The sequence below is a fragment of the Pseudochaenichthys georgianus genome, chromosome 12 (genome assembly GCF_902827115.2).
Source record: "Pseudochaenichthys georgianus chromosome 12, fPseGeo1.2, whole genome shotgun sequence".
In the NCBI taxonomy this organism is placed as follows: Eukaryota; Metazoa; Chordata; class Actinopteri; order Perciformes; family Channichthyidae; genus Pseudochaenichthys; species Pseudochaenichthys georgianus.
In genome coordinates, this window is record NC_047514.1 from 8,430,849 (window position 1) to 8,456,147 (window position 25,299).

The 25,299-nt window shown below is 40.6% G+C and overlaps 1 protein-coding gene across 2 annotated transcripts in view; it reads right to left on the reverse strand.

Moving 5' to 3' along the window:
- cntfr (ciliary neurotrophic factor receptor) overlaps positions 1-25,299 on the reverse strand; it is a 272,556-nt gene that overhangs the window by 240,949 nt on the left and 6,308 nt on the right. The window lies entirely within an intron of this gene.

The following is a 25,299-nucleotide window of genomic DNA, read 5'->3' on the forward strand; positions in this document are numbered from 1 at the left end:
TTTCCTGCTCATGCAAACATCTCCTGTCTGCTCCCCACATGGAAACAAATTCACAAAGTATGGACTTAGTCAGCGTTCATTTAATTCTAGGTTGAACTGAAACGTAAAGTTGTGTTCCCGATTGAATGCAAAACTGTCAAAGCTGCAATATTTTTTAACCTAGGTACCTCTACCTATTTTCGGACTGTGAAACAGTGCCATGAAACAGCAAGGTTTATAGGCTAGTAATAAGCACTTATTTAGAAGGAAGTGTACTTCATAACTTTTGCACACCTCTTTTGTGGAACCCAACAACAGGGATGGGTTTAAGAAAGGTGGATGGTGCAACAGAGAAACTACAGTACCATAGCTTCCCCCATGTCTCCCTTTATTTTTTAACTTCTGTTTCCCCAGGTCAGCGCTGCGCGGTCATTTCACGCATTTCAGAGGCCAACGTATCTAATCTGCGCACAATGCTTTGCCTAAACCCTAACCCAAAGCTTTCTCAGCACACCAAGTAAGGTTAACATGTCTCCAGACTTTGCCTTTTGGTAATAATAGAATAATTAGGAGGACTTCTCAACCTTGACAGGATGGTCAAATGTGACACACACACACACACACACACACACACACACACACACACACACACACACACACACACACACACACACACACACACACACACACACACACACACACACACACACACACACACACACACACACACACACACACACACACACACACACACACACACAAATTACTTGTGTGGTTGCCAGCTGTAATATTTCCTGTGGTCATTAGACCATCTGGTGGCCTGACTCCTCTCATATCTCTATCTCTGCCTGTCTATTTCTGTGCATGTTTGTACCACTATTTCTCAATTTTTTTACATTTCACCTTTGTGTCCCTTTCATATACAGTGTTTTATTTCTGCCATACTGTTTCTCTATTATTTCCCCCTCAGTTTCATCCTCTTACAGCCTCTCACAGTCAGTTGCCCATGGCCACTTCCTCCATCTCTCCGTAATGGAAACCCATTGATGTATGCAGCCATTTTGGTGCTCCAATACGTTAATTAGAGAGATCTGGAGACTCATTTATGGAGGGGGTCATCATCCCTTAAATTAAAGCTTTATCACTGCCGTAATTGCGCTGGCGGATGTAACAGAACCCGAGCGGGTTTCATTCAAATGCTTGGGATTCACAAAGGCTGCTAAGACGTCCTTACATTAAAAACTATGTTATCCCTCTTTGAAAATTAGACTCAAAACTAATGTCTCAAAACTAGACTAAATTAATTCTATTTTCCAACCTATAGAAAGATTGTCAGGTGTTATAATGAAATGGCAGCTCTTACTCTGATGGATTGTAGTTGACTTTCCAAAGGCAATTCATTCGATATATGTAGCATAGTGGTAGTACAAGGAGGATATATTAATAGAGTAAGAACAGAGGAATAATTGCAGAACTACCATTCGCCTCATGTCTCAACCATAGGTCTCAACAGACAACTAGATGTTTAAAAAATGATGTGTGCCTGGCAAAGTGACTCCTGTTACATATTCATTTGCCTTAGAGCAAGCCATCCCAGTAACGGTGCATGTAATGATGCCATCAATTTAATCATCCCAGGTAGATGTTGTAATGGAATCCAGTCCCATTTAATGTGCAGTTTCATGATTAACTGAGGTCTACATTCACTCATGTGAAAACGCCTATTTAATGACAAATCAGGCAGCTATATCTTAGCAACATTGAGTGGTTGAGAGTGAGACCAAATCACACTCTCTCGACCTCAAGTGCAATGTCAAAGCTTTGTTTGCCAATGTTAGCACTTAATAGTTTGTAAATGCAGCATATTAGCAGTAGGTATAATTTAGCCGAACAGTAAAAGCCCCATTTGCAGAACAATTTACTGATTTTTATCAGTAAAAACTTACTTATCACAACAAAAATATGTGTTGATGTCAAAAAGTCCAAAACGCTGAGTCGAGAGAGCCACAAACAACTGTCAAAAACTGTTTTCTAAGGGAGAGTGCTTTCACAATTCAGACGCTTGATACCTCAGTTTGTGATCAAGGACACAGTTAATTGCTCACTTTCTCAAATATAGTGATTTCTGAAAAAAAGAAAAAAGATTGCACCGTTACCATAGAAAGATACTATGTGTGAGTGTTTGTAACACTAGCATCAATACAGAGGGGCGATTTGTTGAGACTGCAGGCGGGACAATTGTTCTTCCATTTTTGCTTTTATCGCTAAAATCTAGATCAGACAAAAAAGATATCTCCATTTACATTCCATTCAACTATGACACAGCAGAGATAGAAGAATCAGGTCTTTCCACTTTTGCCAGGTCGAAATACAACATATTGTCCATAGTTTGATTTATTAAATGAGGTCATGGGACTTTTATTTATTTATTTTTTACCTTGACTGTATACGTACATGACATATCCCTCTTGAAATAAAAAGTAAGAGCAAAATATTGCATACAAGTTAACTTCTAGTTTGACAGAATATGTGGCAACGGAAACAAGCAGTTGAAACTTGTATTCATTATGAAAGACTTGCAAATGCTCACTTCCTTTCTAATGCAACGTTGTATTTTCCATTCAGTGCACAGCCAATCAAGACATTACATTCAAGCCGCAACAAAAGTGTATTTATACTCTAGTATAGTAGGTTTTGTCTCATAAGAGAGCACCATTTCTGCTCAGTAATCATCATCAATGGGTTAGTAATGTCACACTTCCAGGCCTTGACTTTTTTTTAATATTTAATCCAAGGGAAAGTCAACTGAGCACTTCTGTTTGGCAGCATAAAGCTATAGCGAGTTCACAGGTTTAAATGCATTGACACAAGGGAACTCCGCGGAGGCCAATAAGGGTTAACTACCCTGCTTACAGGCACCTTTGTATTAAGAGAGCCGGGATTTAAGAATTCAATAATAGATTTCCCTTTCAAACGAAGGCCAAAAGAAATGTATTTTTTTTTTCCCTTTATTAATTCAGATCGTTGGGATTTTAATATTTCCTGTGTGGAAATGAAATGGAATTAAAAGTTTGTATTATGTATCAGTGGCATAACAACAATGGAGGGTTTAGCTTATTGTCATTTGTTAAACTGTTATTGGAAATAATTTCATAAGGACATAAAGGAGATGGTGTAAGTCTTACGGTACGTCCACACAGCAGCTTTAGACGAATCTTCCACCGCTTCTCTGCCCATTGACTTTGAATGGGGATGACGTCACTTTGCCTCGCTTTTCGCCGAACTGCATTGTGGGGGAGCGAAGCGAAGATTTCCAGGATTTCCAGGATTCAAAAGTTGAGCAATGTTCAACTTTTGAAGCTGAGCTGGAAGCGTCAGCCAATCAAACACGTTTATGCAAATCTGACAGTAGAAGCGCTAGCCAATCAAACCGCGTGTAAGCAGGGAGAACGAGACCGCAGTTCATTTCCTCATATTCCAAACGAGAAATTACGGTAGCAAATCACCCGGTTCTTTACGACCAGAACTATTAACGGGATACAAACCGGAGCAACCAGGCATGGAGGGAGGTGGCAGAGACAGTGGGTGAAACTGGTAGGTTTTCGCCTGTTTGGGGAGTTTATTTATTTATATATTGCTCGCATAAAATCCCCGGGGTTTTTTGCTTTGTATGTCGGGGGCGGGAGATTCATGTGATTGGTTGTTGGTCGCATTGCTCGCAAAAAATCCCCAAGCTGTCAGACACGCCCAGCTCCAAGATTTTCAAGATTTTTGAAAAGCTGGTGTGTGGACGTACCGTTAGTGTGGACGCATGAATAATACATGGCCTTACAATGGTTTTAAATGACTCCAGCTGAATGCTATACTGACTTGTTGACTCAATATTTTCAATGTTGAGATTTGTTTCACTCTACAGAAACACATCCTGTTCCCTTTGTTGCATATTTAGGGTACATTATATCCATATTTAGGATATGATATATTTTTGCCTTGTAACAAAACAACAACATCCATCTTGGACTGCCCCCTGTTCAAAGGAAATGGTCTGGACTCTCCGTAATAAAACTGCCAGTGTCTCATGGAAGGGAGTGCGCTGCTTTGAAAGGGAATTAAAGCTGATTTGATTGGCCGTGGTTGATGCCAGCCTCTTTCACACACCCACTGATAATGTATGTGCACTCGAGAATTGTTTACAGATATAACACAGGTATGAAGTACTCTTTAAATAACCAAAAACTACATAGCACATGTTCTTTTGTCTTATGAGATTAAGACTTTAGCTAGGAACATAAGAATGTATCAGAGTAGAGTCCATAGTGTCCATTTAAAACCAACTTAACAGATGGTTGATTGGGTTTGGATGCTCCATAAAAGTACATACACCCAACTGTCCAAACTCGTGTTAGTTTGGGCCGGCAGAAATAAGCTTGAAGGCATTTGTAATTATAATGAAAAAGCTGTTTCCTCGACTGCTAGATCACCACAAGTTGGGTTTTCTAGCTCCAGAAGGCGTGACGCTAAATCCAGTTTAGAAGTTCCTACTAGACAAGCGATTCTGAGTCAGTGCTCCAGAAACACGTTGAGGTACAATGTAAGCACAATCTGTGCACGCTACTGCAGGCGGGGACTACAGAGCCGGCATGTGTTTCTAAGCTAATGTGTGTGCTGTATCGTGGGAAATTGTATTCCTAATAGGAGTGTCACAGCCCCGTGAGAATCCCTTATGCCTGTCTTTTGAACATAAAGCTTTCTAAAAGCCTCTTGCACATGACAAACGATCCAGAGAGCTAAGTCAAGCACACCCCCGAGCGCAAAGTTGGAATCATTGTCAGCAAGAAAATGTGTTTTTATTCCAATAATATTCACAATCCTCCCTGACTGAGTTTATCTGCAGTGTGTGAATATATAAGTTATTTTTATACAATGCTATCGTGTGCTGTACATCAAAAGGAAATAGCTAGGGCCTTGGGTGCATTAGCAGTTTAATATGAGCAATGTCAACCAAGTGAAAGTAAATGTGCTTAACATTTCACTTTTTTCATCTCTCTGTAGATCTAAAAGGTATTTTTTATTTCAATTTTGACTCACTCTTTCTGGGGTAGCTTTTTAAAAATGGTATTATTATTTACCATTCCTAGTCAGAAATATTATCTAAAAAAAAATTGAACTGCCGATCAGGACTGACTTGTCTCAATTGAATGTAGTCATGTGTTATGACTAGGGTTGCAACATTCCGGGAATTTTTAAAGATGGAAACCTTCCATGGGAATGAATGGGAATTAATGGGAATTTTCTAAATTGAAGGTTGGCTCTTCATAGGGAACTTAAATATAGTTGGGGAAAGTATATTTACCTTAATCTTGACTAAAACAAACAGATGCCATTCAAGTGAATGAATACTACACTTGAATATCCATGCCATTCCTTAATCACATGCACATAGCACACTGTTTACTGCATGGCTATTGAGACCACACCCCCTACAGGCACTGTGCATTCCTCCATCACATGCACAGATGATTTCTAGATGTCATATTATGTTTTTGTTCGTCAATGAAACAAATGTTTGTTCAATAAAATAATTAAAACGTGTTCTGTTCTACTTAAAAATAAATCTGTTGAAATGTCATGTTTTTTTTAATTGTATCATTTTGCATGGATGTTTTCTTATGATAAAACAAAATGTTTATATGTATGCTTGGATATGATACAATTCGATTACATTACCCTCAATTCCCAGTTAGTTGCATCATAATTCCCATTATTCCCATGGAAAGTTTCCAATATGGAATATTTCCAAAATTCCCCAGCTTAACTTCCAATGGACATTTACCGGAAATTTACCGAAAATGTACCTGAAATGTTCCGTCCCTTTGCAACCCTAGTTATGACCAAGGATATTCTACAGTTTGTAACACTCTTCCAGGCGATGGACATTATTGTTAAGAGGAAGGACAATGTGATGACCATTTGAAGATAGGGAAATCATGCTTAGTCAATTAAAGCGTTAGCCGTAAGCTTCCCTCAAAGCCATTTATCAGTGAAATTAAGTCACGGCTTAAGCCACTCTTGAACTCTGACTCAGCAGAATTCTCACATTTCAGTCAAGTGCTCATTGAGTTAAATATACATTCAAATTTAAACTGCAGCACTGAAGATTTGGGAGTATTTCAAACTAATTAACACCTGACAGGATTGAGTGCACACTGAGGCCACTGCGCTATTTAGGAATTATCCCTGAATGGATATTCTTCACTGCCAATGTGCAGTGGTGGGAAGTAACTACATTTAACTAGTTACCTAAATACAATTATAAAGTTCTCAAGTATTTCCATTTAATGCTTCTTTAAAATTATACTCTACTACATGTAAGAATTGAGAAAATGTATTAGATTTCAGCACAATTATTTGAAAGCTTTAGTAGTTTTTTTAGATTTGGAATCTAATAATGTTATATATAAAACTAGTATATCATATATGAAGGCCATTTTCCGGGATATAGTAATGAGATAAAGATTGTAGTTAAGTACTAGGAAATAATACTTGATTTTGAGTAGTTTGACATGTATGTATTTTACTTTTAATTGAGTACAGGGTTGAATATGAAGTACTGTAGTAATGCAAATAGGTGCAGTCATGTACCAATCTGTATCGTCAAAGTATATAATAATAATTATATAATGTTATTTATATAGCGCTTTTTCCTGGTGCTCAAAGCGCTTCACAAGCAAGTAAAGAAGAACAATAATTATAAACCTTTAACTGTTTTTGGACCTCAAATAGACCAATGCAAAATTCAGTCTGTGTTTACACGACAATAAGGTTCTGATTTGCTGTATCGAACATTTTAAGTGGGATCAATTGGGACAAAATTTCCCTGTGTAGCCATCACTTTACTTCCCAACATACACACCCAGCATATGGTGTGTAACTACCATCTAAAACGAGGCTTTCCTACTACTACATTTTCTGATTATTATAACGTAATCGTGGCAGTTAATAGGCATTCTCATATTTCATTTAGGTTTTATGAGAAAAAAATGCTAGTTTGAGGCCATATTACTTCTAAGTAGGCAATTAAAACCAATTGCTTTTAGTAATGTAGAAATATGCTCGCTTATGATAAGTACCATATGGACTTTTTTTCTCTAAATTTGGGTCTTTTTGAGCTACCAGTCAATGGATTTAAGGAGGTCATGAATTGCACCACAGAGGCACACCTTTAAATGGAAATACCAGTGTGATGCACTCGTACCAAAGCGCAGAGACATTCTATATAACACACACGAACGAAGCATGAAAGTAGACGCGCACACACACATGGACAGACAGATGTGGAAACGCACCCACAGACACACGCAACCCGTCAAGTGGAGCATAACCGAAGGGCTTCAATATGGATTTCACACTTGAGCTAAACCTCCTTAACTTTCCTCAACAATATGGACGCCTCAAGCCATGTCAGTTCCCCCACTGCCACTACAAACATTCATTTTAGAATGTTGTTCTTCACAGACAACATTCTCCCTCTGGTTTAAAAGGCTTCTTTTGGCATATTGTTTATGGGAGAAGGTCTGGAGAATATTTGAACGTCATTATGTGGGATCGTGTATCTGCTTTAATGGATTTAGACAGGATATGACATGATTAAGAGTCAACTGATCTTTTGTTTGTAGGAACATTTTCCTTTTCTTGTTTTAACAGTTGTAGGACAGAAAACCAAAGTGGGTATTATAGGTACTTAAAGAAGTCATTAAGTTAGTTTAAATTAAAATACTGAAGCATGACTACATCACAAATTAATTCCGGCTCTTTGTAAAGACAATAGAGAAGAAATTAAATTCAAATAAAGCCAGCCAGACTTCTTTGAAAAACGCCATTAGCATGACACTAAATCTTCTCCAAATAGGAAATGAAACACTTCTGGCTTTTATGTTGTTTTGTCTTTTTACTTTCTCTGTCTTTCCCATTTTAACTCACTCGCATACATGCAACTTGACACTTCCCAGAGACAGAATATGTGAGACCATATAATTTCCATGACCAATAACGCATCAGGAATGTGTTGTGGGGGAATTTAGGAATTTGTCACGGGGAGGGAAAACTGAACGTGTGGCAGGGAATTGACCGACTGTTCAACATGCCTCAGCAGTGAAATGTAATCCACATCCACTCTCGAACACATGCAAGCACATGCATGTCCTCACTGTAACAATTTTGCATGACTTTTTACAGTTTTTTATAGTTAATGCATATTGTCTTTAAATGTTCTTCTTCAAATTGTTATTTACTACTCTTATCTGTCTATTTTGGAGATCGTATTTATTTACTTGGTTTACTATAATATTGTCTGTGAACCGTATCATTGAGATGATTATTGATTATTTGATTTCCTTTTTTGGGGGGGGTTTATGTATTTTGCTGGAAAAACCAAATGTAAATACATATCCAACATAAAAAGGATATACATTTACAAAAAAATAACATCCATTAAAATATGCATGTTATTTTATAATTTTCCTTTTTTATTATTATTATTTACTACTAAAACTTGTATACTATTTATAAAACATGTATTTTTTGGCATGGTTTATTTTTTACAGGGCATTTATTTATTGACTTATCTACTATAGTAGTGATACAATGATGATTGTGACTATTGTTGTATTTTATTTTATTTCTAAGGTTATATGTATTTACCTGGAAAAACAAAATGCCAATAAACATTATTCTCATAAACTTGTAGTCTCATCACTTTGATACAAGCATGCAAAATGCGCTGTGGGACATGTGCAACACCTCGCTGCCAAATGTTCTTTTTACACAGCTTTTGTCCACCTAATGATGTATTTACTATGAATGTTTTATTATCTTGTACAGCTCTCGGCCAGTTGATGGTATGGTAGCCAGTTCAAGATCACAAGCGGGAAAAAACTGTGTTGCAGCTGAAAACATGCTGAACTCTTTCCGACATACACATGTGGAGACATGTCATTAACAAACAACGACGATGTTACTAAAATTGGGATGGATGAAACTAATTCTGTTTGTGCCTGTCAGCGATGGCACCACTGCAGGTGGCTGTTTCAAGTGATCATAGAGCCACAGATGGAGGATGTAAAAAAGGTTCCATCGACTGGGAGAGGTGGCAGAAGGCTAGCATGACTGGCCGCCTCTGGCTTCTCTGCTGACGGGTCTATTGGTTTTCAAATGTGGCTTCTCCAGAAAAAACATAATGTGGCACAGCAGTGGCAGAACAATCACTGGAGGAGTTTTGGGACACACTTCTGCATTCTTTACAAAAGCGTAGTTACGAATGGAGATATCTTCAAGTTTCATGTATCAAATTTTCCCAAAAGTATATATATCTTTAAAGGCTGATGTGACTGAATTAAAAGAAATCTGTGCTTGGAAAAAAAGGAGTCAACCTCAAAATTAGCACTAACAAGATGGTAAGCTCTGATAAGACTGCAAATGAAATGACAATTGGATCAAAACGGCAGGAAATAGAAGGCTGATAGCACTGGCCGTGAAATGACAAGGGAAATACATACGAATTAAAATACGTATCCCTAATAAGTGGGATTGCGGAAAAACAGATGGTGTGTTCAGCTGGTGTTTGGACTGGGGTTTTTTATCCACCAGGCATCCAATTATTGGCCGGAGAACTGTGGCGTTTCATGCAGCCAGTTTACATGCTCGGTCCCGTTCTGTTTGGTCGTTTCCATGTTGACAGTGTTGGCTTGCTGGAGGACATCGAAGTGAGGGAACCGGCCCCTGTAAGGTGACCTTTCAGATTATTTGATTTAGAAGCTATGAATAGAAAAGTGTTCCAGTTTTTCTAATGCTGAAACAGTGTTAGATAAAGGCATTGGAAGGTCCATAAAAGGGTGCTATCACACATGTACAAATCAGGTTGAAAGACTTAAAAAAAGTTACACACGATATGTTTAAATTGTCCATTCGGCTACCGTCAACCCAACAACAGGCAATGTGTGAGGTGTGTGTGTAAGCGTGTATGCATTAGAGGGTTGAGTTTATGCAACATCGCAATGGGGCATGTACAGCTCAGCAGACTATTATTTTCACTCTTTCAACAAACACAAACTGCTTTTTTAAATAAAGTTAGATGTAAAATATTGAAGATCTAATTGATGTTTACCTGCTCTCTATATCTGTATTTTTTAGAGTGTACATTAATTAAAACAGTTGAAAGAAGCTCAAGAGATGATATTTGAAATGAAATGAAAAGAGAAAACAAACTTTCTGACCATCGATGTCCTCTTCAAAACAAATCATATCAAAATAAAACTTGTTTTCTCTCTGCAGAGGCAGACACAAATATAACTACAAGCACAAGCAAATGTACCATATGGTGGATGCAATTTATAGAAAAAGAATATATCAATATTACATGCACACACTCACACACACAACAACTCAAGGATAGAAGCCATTTAAAGTGTATTTGGGTATTCTGCTTTGTGTGGGTTTTCTTCGGAAGTTTTTCCTTGTACGATGTGAGGGTCTAAGGACAGAGGGTGTCGTATTGTCATATTGATATTCTGTACACACTGTGAAGACCACTGAGACAAATGTAACATTTGTGATATTGGGCTATATAAATAAACATTGATTGATTGATTGATTGATACCTTACCGATGAGGAAATATTTGATCTGCCTCCAAGTCAAAGATAGGTCAGTGTTATCTCTTACTCTCTCACACACAATGGAGGGTATTCAGGCTCTACCTGGGGAAAGATTGTGGGTTAAGACTAATGATATCTTTACTCTGGCAAACTGCTTTCTGTGTGTGCAGATGAAAACGTAACTGTGTCATCGCGACACCCTGTATATGCAATGTATGCGACAAGGCGCATGTGCTCGCTGATGATGGCAAACTGAGGATGTGTGTTTTGTTAAACGCTGTCGCTGCATTTAGTCAATGCCTTTGCAGGCATTTGTGTATGCCTGTGTGATTTAGCATGTGTGTGTATGTGTGCGTGTGTGATATGTCTCCTTAGCCACGGGTGCAGAGAGATGCTGACACTGCTTACAGAGAGACGAAGTGCAAGAGAATGAGTTTATTTATCCTTCCTTGTGTAGCTTTCACACGCACAGACACCAGGGGTGTAACGGTACACGTACCTAAATTATTCGGTTCGGTACACGTGTGTACCGAAGAGTACCGAACGAATATGACGTTAAACGTAAAAAATTGAGAACGTGAACAACTTTTTGGAAGTAATCGCAGGTGCTGCGTCGCAGCATTCAGAGTAATTTGCTCACATTGGGTTCAACGCGTCATAGAGCGAGCAAGTCATTTCATTGGACGAGAGGCATACTATGAGAGCTGGTCAGAGGGATGAGTTCAAATGTAGTCAGTAATTTGAGGCACTGTCGAAATGGCGAACGCAGATAAAGTTGAGCTCGTAAATGCTCCAGCATCATTGAAGTCTCCGGTTTGGGAACATTTTGGTTTCGCAGTTACGTACAAGGATGACAGACAAAGACAGGTGGACCGAACCAAAGCTGTTTGTTGGCATTGTTCAACTAACATTGGTTACGAGGCTGGCAATACATCAAACTTGCACACTCATTTGAAAAGGCATCACCCGAACGTGAATATCACCGGTACCAAAAGACTGAAGTGCAAACCCAACTCCCATTAGCATTTAAGCCTCCACCACTCGCAAAAAGTTTAGACCGAGCCAAAGCTATTACAAACGCCAAATATCCTTATGTTGCCATGTTAGCAAAGCGCTACCTGGCTGTATCTGCTACTACCTCTGTCCCTAGCGAGAGGGGGTGTTCTCCACAGCAGGAGACATTGTTAGTGCCAGCAGATCTGCCCTTTCGGCAATCAATGTGGGTAACTTAATTTTTCTTTAAAAAAACATGAAAATACAATGACAAGCAAGTCATAATGTCAAACTGGCTGCTTAGGTACTAGTACAGTACATTTCAAATACAGATTATTTCAGTTCATCGAAATGCTGCACCTTAATGGTTATTTTATTATATTTCGTATTTATTTGAGTGAATACATTATTCACAGTTTAATAATAATTAAAAAAAATATATATATATTTTATGTTTTGTGGAAAAAAAAATGCTGCTGTACCGAAAACGTACCGAACCGAACCGTGACCTAAAAACCGAAATGTTTGTGAACCGTTACACCCCTAACAGACACACACAGTAACTTAGACAGATTAACAAAACAGCCACACAGCTGACACTCACCCGTATGCAGACCAACAGGCCCGTAAACAGACAAACAAACATGCCTGCGCACACACACGCACACACACATCTGGGAGGAGTATGGGACCTTAGGCACCTCGCCAAGGTAAACAGAGGACATTGCCAGCCCTGACATTTTTTTGGTGTGGAGCGAGGCTTCTCAAGGTGACAGCTTTCACTGGGTGTTTGTGGGAGATGTGGATTGGTTGCTGCTTAACAATCAACACGCTGTGTGTGTGTGTGTGTGTGTGTGTGTGTGTGTGTGTGTGTGTGTGTGTGTGTGTGTGTGTGTGTGTGTGTGTGTGTGTGTGTGTGTGTGTGTGTGTGTGTGTGTGTGTGTGTGTGTGTGTGTGTGTGTGTGTGTGTGTGTGTGTGTGTGTGTGTGTGTGTGTGTGTGTGTGTGTGTGTGTGTGTGTGTGTGTGTGTGTGTGTGTGTGTGTGTGTGTGTGTGTGTGTGTGTGTGTGTGTGTGTGTGTGTGTGTGTGTGTGTGTGTGTGTGTGTGTGTGTGTGTGTGTGTGAGAGAGTTGGAACGAGCGTGTGTGTGTGTGACAGCTCTGCGTGTTTATATGGGTGTCGGTGGTTGTGCTAGACAGGGTGGAACATTGTCTTTTGATTGCATCTGTTAAAATGCTATTTCGTGCATGGTTTTCTCCCAAAAAAACAGACTTGCTAAGGGGACTACAACGAAACAAGTACGTTTGTTCGGAACAAAGACCCAAATGGTTTTCTTTGGTTGCTATTTGATGCGTTTTTATTGTTTTATACAGCAGTAATGAGTCTGTAAATTAGGATTTGAGGATGTACAAAAACTGATTTGTTAGAGCAAAACAAGCTGCAACATTGAGCAGGGACAGAATGATGAATATAATTGGTTTTGAAGATGCAAAACGAATCAATTTAAGAGAGAAATAAAGCTCCATTTGCCAACTCTCTCCAAAGCAGTACGCTCTTTGTTTTGTAGACTGTTGTATCTAAACTAAAAGTGACAGCTGAGTTAAATCCATTTCATTTGACCTTAAAGGAAATGGTTTATCCAGTGTTGCTGCTCAATTTTGGCCCTGTCTTTGTGCTGTGTTATCTTAAGAATCTCAGACTCTAGATGATACTCTTGTGAATGTATTGACGGTCGCTCCACATGTTGATTCAGACTGATTATATCTCAATCCACTAGTTTCGTCATTAATATACTTCGATGCAGTAATAACGTGCATTTCTCTGTAAGTGAACGTGGGTGTTTTCTGCTCTCTCGACCATACAATGCCAGTTTACAGAAGATACCTTAATCTCGTTTAGTGTCTGTTGATGTCTTTCAACAGCACAAAGGAACATAAACCGGTTATGTAAATAATCCCCCGCCATTCATTCACTGCCTGTCTGTTGGGCTCTGGTGTCGATGATGCCTCCGCTTTCATCTTTTGTGTGACATTGAACGAGTAAAAGAATAATGTGAATATTTCTGCATATGGGTTTGTGAGCAAACACTCGAATATGGCGACAATGATTAACACGGATGTTTAGAAACCTATGGAAGTGATGACTATGAATAATGCTTAGACATTACAAATGATATCAAATACAAAAGCAAAAGCTAATTTGCAGACGTAAGTAAATGTTACCTTGGTGTTAGCAAACACACCGATTAATATGTTCAAGATACGATATCGTAAATAAAATGTACAGTCTTGTCATACATTTGAAATAAAACAACGAAGCAAGTTTTCCTTTTTTTTTATAGGCTGCCTCAGAAAACATTCCATGCAAATTTGTCTCCAAGTTCTACCTTTGCAAAGGTGTGCCATATTTTTGTCGCAAGTCAATCAAAGCTGACTAGGCTTTTTTCCAGACCTAAAGAGACAGGCATAAAATTAAGCATTTAAAGTTGTTTCTTTTTACGTTAAATCAACATGTTCTAAAAGGAACACAAATACTAGTATAAACCTGAAAATGAACTCATTTTTTTATAAAAACCTGCACCGACCAATGAGAACAACCAGTGACATATTCTCTAACAGCATTAAACGTGTTGTTTCTGCTCTTTTTAGATTTAGTTTCCTCAATCTGACATGACTTTCTGCCTATTTTACAGAAAACTTGGTTTAAGAAGCCATTTCTCCTTTTAGTTAGAGGCTTCTCCTTCACACACAGAACTTAAAATCAGCATCACAATAATCTTTTTCCCAGGTAGCCTTGTTTGTCCGTCCCTGCTGTTAAGACACTTGCCCATTATTTACACGCGGCTAATCCCCCCCCAGTGGACCTCCATGATGGAGTCAGACGAGGTTGCTAAGCGATTTGTGATATGACAATTTATATTAGAGGGGCACAAACAGCTCTGTAAAATATATATTACAATGGTAATGTGAGAATATCTAGCATCATGGTATTTGGCCACTTGCGTAGCATTAACCACCCCCCTCATAATTCTGTCCTGTTTATTTTGCCTCCTGTCCATCGACCACTTCCTTTTTTTTTTTTTACTTCTGGCTAAATCCCCTGACAAACTAACCCCCCCCTGCCTTCCACACACACACACACTGTCTCTTTGATTCACCCAAAAAAGTTCACTCTCCCCTGTTTCCCCTTTTCTTTCAGTCTATTCCCCCTCCCTGCATTATCTTTCCTCCCCCTTCCTCCCTGTCCCTGCAGTAGCCACCCAATAAAGGATGTTGTTAATATCATTAGGCAGACTTCCTCCGGCCCAGCGCCCGGCCCACTCCCTTTCAGCTATAATCAGGCGTGCACACTAACTATCAAAGGAGACATCGCTAATAAACTACCACAGCGGAGCGGAAAAACACACACGTACACTCGGGGTGAAGAAAAAATACTGTTGGCTAAGTGTGGGGAAACAGAAGTGTGCGCGTTGGATCCAAGGGGATGGGTGGGGTTGCAATGGGGGGGACTGTTGGTGCGGGTTACTCAGACAACGCTAATAAAGTATACTTCAAGGGATAGCTCAGCGCAATGCAAATCTGCCACTTAGGTATACTACATTAATTGGGGTTGAGGGACATGTACACAAGCAGATATAGCTAATAAAGAGTGATCTGAGAAGAGGCAAACTGTCAGTTTAGTGGGTTTAAATGGGAATGGGGGGGGTTGGTTGGGGGGGGGGGGGAATGTGGCTTCCTGTTGCACTGCAGTAAGTTGCTGTCTGAAAAACTGGAGTGCATATTGTCCTCTGCAAAGCTTGAAAGTGTTCTCTCCCGACTGAATGCTACAGTGCATATATCACCGGTTAAACACGGTCTCAAAGGAATACATCGTGCAATACCACGAGCAAAAGGAGCACTACATGTAAAGAAGACGAAGAAAAAGAGAGGGGGTGGGAGGGCCGCGACGTGAGGCTGCTAATAGAGCATGTTGCACAGAAAGTAGAGATTCTCGCAGGTGTGAATGAAAGGGGGGAGTTGTCAAGTGTACATTAATCATATTTGTAATTGTAGTGACATAGATCCCAGTTGGAGAAGCAACATGTGATACAGCACTTTGGTAGCTCTGTCATTAAGAATGCGGCCAACTGTTTTCTTATCAAACATTTTTCAAATTTAAACTTTACCTTTTGTGAATTAAATTAAAGATTGCCAATCTTTTCTATTGTGCGTCATAACATTGCACATACTGACATTTCACAGAGCATTGATTGACATTGCTAAAGAAAGAGACTTTCCGAGGCAAACTGAGTAGTAAACAAGGATGTAAAAATCCCCTCTAATGTGCAATGAAGGGTTTTTATCGACATGGCAATACTTTCTTTCGCTTTTACCTCCAAATAAAGTGTATTTTAAATAATCTGGGAACACCTTTGGCTTTAATAACCTGATCACCTGACTGCTTATTTAGGAAATATAAAATATGATGGAGTCAAAACAACCATAAAACTATTCTTTATCAACTAAAGGCGCTAAACCTTTAAGACGAATTTTGAAAAAAAGTGGGGGGGTTCTGGAGATGAATACTACTGGTCGAGAGGTGTATTATGAACACCCTGGATAGGTCGTAAATGGGTATATGGACTGGATTTATATTTCAGGCCCAGGGGCTTCCATGCAAGGTGACTTGTTCATGAAAGGTAACATTCACATCCTGTTGGCCATGCCATCGGGAGCCTCATCAATTCCATAAATCACATGGCATACATAAAAAAATAAAACAACAGGGCACAGACTGATTCCATAGGAAGTTGGCTTGGAAACCAGAATATCCTTGGTTCAAGTCCCAGATCCGACAAAGTACGTAGTGTGGACAGGTTTAATGGCCCTGAACACTACCCCCCAAGCGATGTATAATACTAATACTAATTAGGGATGCTCCGATCGATTGGTCACCGATCGAGATCGGCCGATACTCACTCTCGACCGATCGATCGGTGCTCTCTAAACATGCCGATCGCGAGAGCCGATTGCATGACGTAAAATACATGACACTTTTCTCTGTGTGCGGCAAAACAAGCTCGCCAAAATGGCTTCACCGGTCTGGCATTATTTTAAGGTATCCGAAATCCTGCAGCTCCGCCCGCCGGACCGGTAAGCGGAGCGAAACACACAAGAGTTAGACCTAACACACTTAGCTATTTTATCTACCTCTGGAACAAGCTAAACTAGTTATAAATATATTTATTCTTCACTGTCGGGTCACTCATTACTGGATCAGTGAGCTGCATGAAATACTGACAGGCTGTCAGGAGGGGGGGAGATGGGGGGAGAGAGAGAGGGAGAGAGAAAAAGAGCGCTTCCGCTCATTTCTCCCGTGTTATTATCCAAAGTGAATGTAAACTTGAATAATGTACTTCATTTGAATGTAATAATTAAGTTGATTGTTGTTTGTGGAAGCTCCAGTGAACTGAGTTTTAAACATCACTTTAAATGGAAGATTTAAAGTTTAAATCTTTCATTTAGGCCCCGCCCACTCGATCGGTATCGGCCGATACTGATTCCGGCGATCGGAGCATCCTTAATACTAATGCAAAGAGTGAATTCCACTGAGTGAGTATTTCTGAGGATTTCATTTAAATCTTCCATTATTACATCTAAGACGCTATTTAATGCAGCATTGTGCCATTTGAGATTTCAACAAATATAGAGCAATTTGTTAATTTAAAATGTACCGCAGCAGCACAGCAACTTTTGTTTAAACAGAGATAAGTCTTATCCTTCCTCTGGTTTGAACAACCAGAGGGACTTTCCAACGCTATGTGGCCACTATTGAGCTCCCCGGTCATGCTTTATTTATTTATTTCCCTCTGTACTGTAATGGAAATATAAAAGGGTGCATTGATTAGTGTTTAAGGATCAGGCTTTAATAGATTAAAAGCCTCCGGCTCTGAGAGAGGCACTCACTCTAACATGTGCAAAGAGGCATGATTCTTTACACGTCCACAAGCAAATATATGGACTGATATGGAAAGAGACGGACATAAGGAGCTTCACCCACTTGGGCAAAGACCTTTGATAGACACACAGGCTGCGCAAACACATACACACATCTACCAAGAGCCTGAAATGCCCGCGGCAGGGCACAAAGCCTTTCAACAGCCTGTATATATTTAATATCTCAAATAAATAAATATATGTGAAATATTCCCAAAATATAATATAGATATGTGCATGGCTCTATCATAAAGTGGGAGCCCTAATGTAGATTGATGGAAAATGCATTCATTTTTAAACACGTTGCATAATTAATAACGCGTCTCGATCCCAGAACAGAACATCCTCCGCACCCACGGGTGGGGATGTCAGGTCTCAATTTGAGTTTTAAAAAAGAAGTAAACATGAAAATAAATGAGGGTGGTTGTGTTGCAGAATCCTACTGCTGATGTACTGTGAGAGCAGACCTGAATTTCAAATAAAGCGAGCTGAAAAGCTGTAGCTGTGAGGGCGAAAACAGAAATCCAATGTACTAACGTTTCAGGTTATTTTGGGTTACGTGTGTTCCAAATAGTACAAACAACTTCTGTTGACACACTCGTGTGCTGAGAAGTTGATGTGTCATTTGCAAGGATGTCACATAACATTGTCTTTGCCTGGACAACTGACATTTCACATGCTTGAAAAAAACAAAGTCAATTTAACTTAGAGTACTACTGCCGCAGGAAACATATAACTTTTGAGGCTCTTGTCCTCCTCCTGCATTTGGCATTTGATCGCCTGCCTCTTTTTCCATTTGTATTCTCCGCGATGATTGTTACATCAACAAGCACCGTCTCCTCTCCTAACCTGTGCAACATGTCCCCTTTCATTTCCTCTAATCTTTGCACCCATTCCTCTCCTCTGACCGCAATCTTAAAGTGGCCATTATGGTTTTAGGCTTCCATGTGTTCACCTTTCTCTTTGTGTTGTGCCCTTCCTTTCCTCCTGTCTTCTCTTACTGCTCTAATCACTCTGTTGAAAGTCTTTCTAAAACCGCACATTTCCTGTCGTCCCCTCCACACCATTCTGGTCCTCCTCTCCCATGTTTGACCACAATCGTGTTTGCCGTTTGTCTCCAGGTCTATCATTACCTCCTTTCTTTCTACCACCTTCATTCTAGTCCCAATCATGCCCGATGGTATCCTTCAGTAAAACTGCCTTCTGCTTCATCATTTAATCTACTTTCTTTTGCTCCTCGCCTTTGACCACAATCGCTTTGCCTCCTCCCTACCTCCCGAGTCATCTTTCTGCTGTCTCCTTTAATCCCTCAGTCAACAAGTCACATACTGTATGTTGTTAGCTTACACCCTTAGACTCTCCTTTGTACTGTCAGGGATTCGGTGTTGTTTTGGTTGTCTATTCCGCCTCGGAAGAAAGCGTCCTGCATTCTTTTTTAGAATCAACTTTCACTGTCCCTTCTCCTGACCGCTGCGTCTCTCCTCTCCGTCAAGAATGACCATGATCTTGTCAGCCGTTAGCAACACACGGCCTCTCCTTGTTGTCTCACTTATTCAGTTGCAAGCTTTTAGCTGATGTCCCATTTCCCTGACAGCCACACATCTCTTCACTCGCCTCGTATGACACCTTGTCAGGGGATGCATAAAACAAGCAACATGTGGCAGCATGTACAAATAAACTCCTCTTACACACTTTGAAAAAGAGAATCTTCTTCTACACCGGCAGTGATGTGCTAGTTGTCAGTTTGGGATAAATAGAAGAACTGCAGCATGATTAATGGATGAAAAGACAACGATGTGACCACCACATTATTATTTTGTTAATAAAACACACACAAAAACGTCTATTTCCAAACCAAACAAGAGCTGTGGTCGTATTAACAAAAAGTTGTACAAAGTTTTGAGAAGGAAATGATTAAGGATCAAAGCCTACTGCTATTATTTGATACAGATCAAACTATACTGTAAATGCATTAGCAGTCATACTGTGCAGACAATTATTATTACAAAGAGAAGGGGATGGCAGGAATAATTGATTGCATTGCCACATTCACCTCCTTTGATACAGATAAAGGTGAGTAAGCTAAAGTCCGAGATATTTGCAATTTCTGACTATCCGACAACTGCTTCTTTGCAAAAAGCGAACTAGAGAATTGCTTCAAAACAAATGAAAAAAAATATAAACACAAATTATAATAAAAAAATCTGATAATGGCTAAATTAGCATGTTTGGGATGAGTTTGTGTGTGCGTTTCTGCCATGTATAAAATATATTAAAAAGTGTACTGTTGCTGTCAGTACAGTACCAGGATGTAAATGTTATAACAGCAATAACTTGAGGGGTAAATATATGACAAATATATTTAGGAGGTTTGCCCCCTACTGGAGGAGGCATTTCTTCTTCATGTTCGCATGGGGGGGATGAGTGATGCATATTCCATTTCCCTCCTTTCATCCTTCGTTTACTTTGATCAGAAAGTTAGAGCAGTCAAACTCCTTTATTGCCTCTGCTGCAAAAATGCTACAGGGGGTAAACAGAGAGCTGTCTAAGGATGAAAACGCAGCAGAGGCAAGCAGATACGCACACAAGTTGATGCGCAAACTGACGCGCAAACTGACCCGCTGGCACACGCGCAAGTTGAAAAGCATAAAAGCAGACAGACATAGTGTCTCACACGCAGAGAAACAGGCGAAAAAACTGCAAAAGAAGCCCAAATACACAAGAAAATGAGAATAGACAAGACTTTTTTTAGGAACATTTCACAGCGTAAGGTCCTGCTGCAAAGTAAGAGGATACTGTATGTGATGGCATTAGAGTGTTTTAACATCTGCATATTAAAAATGTACGAAGAGTTCTTTCGGATTACAGAAATAATTACACAGAGTCCCCGTCCCCGTCCCCCCCTCCGAGATCTTCCAGCTCAGGGTGCAGAGAGGAAGACGTTGTAAAATCTCTGAAACGCTTGTGAGACTGCCTTAATTGGGGCCAAATCTCAACAAAATCTTGTCATGTTCTCACACCCTTAGGTGCATTTAGATAAAAGCACACAGCAAGTGGCATATCTAACTAAGAAGAGAGCGGGAGAGGGTAGAAGGAGAAAAGCACGGGACTTGCTTTCTCGATTCTTCGCTGCCGCTTGGAGAATGGCTGTGTACAAAGAGCTCGACATATATCATACGCCTCTAATGTGTTTATGTACACATAAATATGCTTCAGTCTCTTCCTCTGAACCTCTCATAGGGTTTCAAAAGTATTTTGTCAAATCCAAATACAGTGAATCAGCTTATCAGATCTAAATCCTTTTCTATCCTTCAGTAAATCTAATTAGGTTCAGTTTTAATATAAGTATGTATTCAAAATCTTACAGTCGTCTAAAAGAATTCAGAGGCAATCTTTAATCATCTTTTGTTGATTGAGATATACAAGTGTTTAGTGGCAGCAGAATTAAACTGTTGCTACAACCTGCAAATTACATTAGCAGCCTTAGGTATTAAATATTGATCAAATATTACTGACAGAGTGAACGCAGGTTTAGCCTACTTAGTTTTTCACACCTTAAATTAAAGCACTTTTGTTGGAGTACATAATTCAGAGCTATTTTGTTGACTAGCATAACAAGTATTCAGGTCCTTTACATAAAAGTACTATGGTCTTAAATACTCAATTCCAAGTAAGAATCCTGAATTGAAACTATTGCTACTTCTAGTACAATAATGATGTACTTGGTGTCATTGCACTACTGTAACTGTAAGACTCCAAATTTGCCATGGAGTGGTGGCACATTGTCCAACAATTTCTGGCTAAGTACGGACACCTGGTTGCAGAGAGCACCGGCAAAAGCCAAAAGTTATTATTGGTAATAAGTAGGGATGCCAGAAACTGACCATGATCAAAATCGAAAATCGGACAGCCCTGGCGAATAATAATCGATTATTCGACGACGCCCCCCCCCCCCCCCCACCGCGGGAGAGAACAACGGAATTGTGCCAAAACTACGCCAACCGGCTGCGGAGGGAGACTTCCCCCCCTTCACTGGAGAACTACGCTAAAACAGCTAATCACACGTCTGTGGTCACAAAGTACTCCACTAGCCCCCCCCCCCCGCGGGAGAGACATGTACATGGTACAAATAAAAGGGCTCTTCAGGAAGAACAGTACAAAGCAAACAACGACGTGGCCTTGAAGTGAAGTTAGTAATGATCGGCTGCGCTGCGTCTTTCTCTGCAGGCACTTCTTTGGCATGCTTCGCACTCAAATGCGAACGCATTGTTGATGTTGAGCTGTGGTACACCAAAGTCTTTTCGCAGAGCTTGCATTTGACTTCATTTGCACTTGTCTGTTTGAAGTAGTTCCACGAGGAACTCTTCTTTCCTTTGTTTATCTTTAGTTGTGTTCTCACTCCAATAAATCAATCGCACGTGTGACGGAGAGGGGGGGCGGGGTCGGTGTGTAGCAGCGCAGCGAAGGGCTGCGCAGAGTGCAGCAGTCTGCACTCTGCGCAGCCTGCGCTGCTGGCTTCCTCCAAGTTTACAGTAAAACAAACTGGTGGTGTGACCAATGGCCATTTACAATTATTAATACTATTACTATTATTAGCATTAGTCTATATTTTGGTTGAAGATAAGCCAGAAAAAAAAAAATACATAAATAATCATAAATAAATATATAAATAAAATCGAATTTTAAAAATAATTTTTGATTACGGAGACTGTAACGAATATTCGAATAATCGAATAATCGCTGGCATCCCTAGTAATAAGTTTGTAATAAGTGTGATGTTTGTCATTTCAAAGGGTGATAGCGATTATCAATGTCAGCTAAAAATGCGTAGCTAACTCTATCTGACTGTTTCCTACATTGCTCTTTTCAAATAAAAGAAAACGCTTCAGGACCAAATCAACTTTTCAAGACAAAAAAGTCTCTCCATCTCCTCCCTCTCAACACCAGCTTCCAATTTGTAGCCTTTGTGTACGTTACAGCAGTGAGATTAGCGCCCCCCCCCTCCTTCTGCCCTCCTCTGATCAGGCCTGCACTCGGACATCTGTCCAAGGATATTTACCCAGGCAGTAAGTATGTTAGGGGAAATATTATCCTAGTTTTACCTTACCTTTCTTCTGTCTGAAGCATAAACACCAGCATTGCGAGGTGGGGATGGGAGAAGGAGAGGCAAGAAGGAGAAAAAAATGAAGGAGAAAAGGTAAGACCTGAGAGAGTAAAGGATGATGGGTGGGAAGGGGTGAGGAGACAGCAGGAGGGGGAACAAGGGAGGGATGAATTGAATTAGAGACGATATATTGGGGGATGAGAAAGGGAAACTTGTGGGAACAAAGGTCAGTAAAAGAATGGAGTGTGGAGGAGAAGAAATATTACAGGAGAGAGAAGATACATTCAGAAGTATCTATAACATAGTCTCTTAAAACAAAGTCTTTAAGTGACAGTTAATCAACCCTGACATCACTTTTCAATCATTTCGCACAATACGTCTCTTGAGAATCACTTTAAAATGTCACCCGTGTCCTTTTTTCGGTCATTACGGAGCTCTTAATAAGATATAAGTACCATTCTGAATTTTAAGGACTTCATTTCTCAAGGTTAACACTTTTTTCCACCTTAATCTACTGAGAAATTGTTTCCTCTTCCAAAAATGTCGTTATTAGAATACGTAAAACTTAGAACTTCAGGGTCATTGTCCAAGAAGTCTAGACGGCTTTCTTTATAGTCTGTTAAAAATCAATACACAGTTTACGTGCATGCCTGTCTGCTGCTTGGCATATACATAGACAGGCACACAGATGCCTACCAGGCAAACACATACACATGTCTTCTTTTTTTCATGTTATCTCTCTCTCTCTCTCTCTCACACACACTCACAGGCCTCTTCCTGTCTGGTGTTGCTTCCAGCCTAAAACCAAACCATGTGTGGGAGCTATCCTGTGCTAAACTGTATGCCCTATTGGAGCAAGGTCCCTCGACTAAGAAAAAAGAAAGCTGGAAAGATATTTACTGGCCGTCTCCCTGCCCTCCCTCTGTCTCTCTTTGTGACTCTCTGTGTGCTTTTGACAGAAGTGTCTCTCCCCCGCTTGCCTGTCTTTCTGTTTCACTCTATTAGCCTGCCTGCTGTTATCTGCAGTTCTTATTCATACCCCTTTCTCTCTCTGTGTGTCTGTCTGTCCGTCTATCTGTCTGTCTGTCTGTCTGTCTGTCTTTCCCTCGAAATGTTTCTCTCTGCCCCCCCGCCCCCCGACCCAACTTCACATCTCCCTCCCACCAACTAGGCATGAAAACGGTGCTCCATTAGGAGTGCCTGGGCTAAGCCCGGTCTGACACACACTGCTTTGATCAGCCGTGAGCTGGGCTAAACACCCTGCTAAACTCCCAGTCAGAGGAGGTGTGGGGGGGGGTAGAAGGGGGGGTTAACGGGGGAGAGTGAAAAGTAGCGAAAGTAAGCGTGAGATGGGACCATGGGAAGATCAACATTCAGAAAAGAAATGGAGATGGGGACACAGTAAAGAGGGGAAACACATAGACTGAAGAAATTAGCTCAATTTCCCGAGCTGTCCCAAAGCAACGTTCCCTCAGCACACTCGTCTTTTATCACAACTCTTTTTCACCAAACAGTTTCCATTTTCTCGCCTTCACTCCTATATTTCTACAGGTAGCCTCCAAAGTGCATCACTAACTAGCTCTGCAGGTGTATAACTCAGGATGATGAGAGGAATGGGGAAACACGATCAGAGCAGATGTCTGAAATATTGGAAAGTCCCCTTTCTCATAGGGCAACTTGACACACACACACACACACACACACGGAGTAAAAACATGAGGAAAAGACAACCCCCAGAGAGAAAATATATAGACACCAGACCTCCATAGCTGACAACAGTAAAAAAAAAGAGCTTTCCACATTCAGGCAGGCAGATACTAAACCAGCAAAAGGACAAAAAGCTCCCGTCTTTTTCTACCGAGGAGTGAAGAGAAAAGGGATTTCCGCTCGGTGCTAATCAATCAGGCCGTGATAATGGCTCCCATGCCTAGCTGTCGACTGGAGGGGTCAAGGCATCCCGTGACCCAGCGCCCAGAGCCCAGGGGCCAAAGCCCCTCTCAGAATAGCACCCCAGGACAGACTCCCCGGGCTAATTGTCCAAGCCAGTGTCAGCCTTTTCAATACCCCCCCTTAACCCTCCCCTCCTTCCACTTTCTCCTTCATTCCTCTCGCTTTCTTCTCCCCTTCCCTCCCCTCCTTAGCGATCCTCTCTCTTTCTATGCAACTGAGGAATCCACTATGTATACCGGCATGTACCAGCGTTTGGGAAAGAATGAGATAGAGAGTTGGATGAAGAAAAAAGGAGACGGCAAAGTTAATGAAAAGAGAGGGACAGGTGAAGTGGCAGAAAGTGAAAAAGGAGGATAAAAGAGAAAGAGAAGAGATAAGGAGGAGGAGAGGCAGCAAACTGTCCCCCTTTCCCTTTGACACATCACTCACTCATATCCCTAGAACAGAGTACCCTGGTCATCTGCATATCAATGAGCGTCTATTTAACACCGGCAGAGCAGCGTGCGTCTCTCAGGGACCCAACATCAGCAAGGCTGACCACCACGATGCAGCCGGCATGCAATACACAATAAAAAGACACAGAGGACATGGGAGAGGGTGAGGGTCCTGAAGCAAACCCCGCTTCAGCTCAGAGCAATGGCATTCCTC